Here is a 2766-nt window from a genome sequence, read left to right on the forward strand (position 1 = left end):
AAGAGAGAATAATTCACCTTTCCTTTGTTTTTATTCTAGCCCCCAGCCAATTACATGGTGCCCCCACACACTGAGAAAAAATCTCCCTTAGCATAATCAGATTCACATGCCAATCTCCACTGGAAACGCCCTCATAGACACACCAGAAAATAATGCTTTATCAGTTCTCTAGGTATTTCTTAATCCAGTCAAGTTGACACCTAAAATTAACCATCACAACAGCTAAGGTAAAAGACTCATTATTAAAACTGGGGAGACATATGGGGACAAATTGAAGCAAAAAGTAAAGAATTCCATTCAAGATGTTTTACAGGAGCAACTGTAAAGCCCAATGCACAGGAAGTAAGCTATACAAAATAACTCAACACAAAATGTCTAATGTCTTTAGATTTATCTTTTCTGGAAGTAAGAATGTACCACAATGTCAAATTCATCTCTGAAGCCATGAGAATCTGGAACACATTTTCTAAGGTTCATAGTTCCCATCATTTGGGGTCCTTACTAGTGAATTTGCATGAGGCAACAGTGATGCACAAACCAAACAAACATAAGGCTACTTTTTAAAAATCAAATTGTCATCCACAGAACTCTCCACCCCAAATCAAGAGAATATACATTCTTTTCAGCACCACACCACACCTATTCGAAAATGGACCACATAGTTAGAAGTAAAGCACTCCTCAGCAAATGCAAAAGAACAGAAATTATAACAAACTGTCTCTCAGACCACAGTGCAATCAAACTAGCACTCAGGATTAAGAAACTCACTCAAAACCACTCAACTACATGGAAACTGAACAAGCTGCTCCTGAATGACTACTGGGTACATAACGAAATGAAGGCAGAAATAAAGATGTTCTTTGAAACCAATGAGAACAAAGACACAACATACCAGAATCTCTGGGACACATTCAAAGCAGTGTGTAGAGGGAAATTTTTAGCACTAAAAGCCCACAAGAGAAAGCAGGAAAGATCTAAAATTGACACCCTAACATCACAATTAAAAGAACTAGAGAAGCAAGAGCAAACACATTCAAAAGCTAGCATAAGGCAAGAAATAACTAAGATCAGAGCAGAACTGAAGGAAATAGAGACACAAAAAAACCCTGCAAAAAAATCAATGAATCCAGGAGCTGGTTTTTTGAAAAGATCAACAAAACTGACAGACCACTAGCAAGACTAATAAAGAAGAAATGAGAGGAGAATCAAATAGATGCAATAAAAAATGATAAAGAGAATAATACCACTGATCCCACAGAAATACAAACTACCATCAGAGAATACTATAAACACCTCTACGCAAATAAACTAGAAAATCTAGAAGAAATGGATAAATTCAGCGACACATACACTCTCCCAAGACTAAACCAGGAAGAAGTTGAATCTCTGAATAGACCAATAACAGGCTCTGCAATTGAGGCAATAATTAATTGCTTACCAACCAAAAAAAGTCCAGGACCAGATGGATTCACAGCTGAATTCTACCAGAGGTACAAGGAGGAGCTGGTACCATTCCTTCTGAAACTATTCCAATTAACAGAAAAAGAGGGAATCCTCCCTAACTCATTTTATGAGGCCGGCATCGTCCTGATACCAAAGCCTGGCAGAGACACAACAAAAAAAAGAGAATTTTAGACCAATATCCCAGATGAATATCAATGCAAAAATCCTTAATAAAATACTAGCAAACTGAATCCAGCAGCACATCAAAAAGCTTACCCACCATGATCAAGTCAGCTTCATCCCTGGGATGCAAGGCTGGTTCAACATACGAAAATCAATAAATGTAATCCAGCATATAAACAGAACCAAAGACAAAAACCACATGATTATCTCAATAGATGCAGAAAAGGCTTTTGACAAAGTTCAACAGCCCTTCATGCTAAAAACTCTCAATAAATTAGGTATTCATGGGACGTATCTCAAAATAATGAGAACTATATAGGACAAACCCACAGCCAATATCATACTCAATGGGCAAAAACTGGAAGCATTCCCTTTGAAAACTGGAACAAGACAGGGATGCCCTCTCTCACCACTCCTATTCAACATAGTGTTGGAAGTTCTGGCCAGGGAAATCAGGCAGGAGAAGGAAATAAAGGGTATTCAATTAGGAAAAGAGGAAGTCAAATTGTCCCTGTTTGCAGATGACATGATTGTATATCTAGAAAACCCCATCGTCTCAGCCCAAAATCTCCTTAGGCTGATAAGCAACTTCAGCAAAGCCACAGGATACAAAATCAATATGCAAAAATCACAACCATTCTTATATACCAATAACAAAGAGCCAAATCATGAGTGAACTCCCATTCACAGTTGCTTCAAAGAGAATAAAACACCTAGGAATCCAACTTACAAGGGATACAAAGGACCTCTTCAAGGAGAACTACAAACCACTGCTCAATGAAATAAAAGAGGACACAAACAAATGGAAGAACATTCCATGCTCATGGGTTGGAAGAATCAATATCGTGAAAATGGCCATACTGCCCAAGGTAATTTATAGATTCAATGACATCCCCATCAAGCTACCAATGACTTTCTTCACAGAATTGGAAAAAAATACTTTAAAGTTCATATGAAACCAAAAAAGACTCTGAGTTGCCAAGTCAATCCTAAGCCAAAAGAACAAAGTTGGAGGCATCACACTACCTGACTTCAAGCTATACTACAAGGCTACAGTAACCAAAACAGCAAGGTACTGGTACCAAAACAGAGATATAGATCAATGGAACAGAACAGAGCCCTCAGAAATAATGCCACATA

Source organism: Hylobates moloch, unplaced genomic scaffold, assembly GCF_009828535.3.
Source record: "Hylobates moloch isolate HMO894 unplaced genomic scaffold, HMol_V3 SCAFFOLD_22, whole genome shotgun sequence".
NCBI lineage: Eukaryota > Metazoa > Chordata > Mammalia > Primates > Hylobatidae > Hylobates > Hylobates moloch.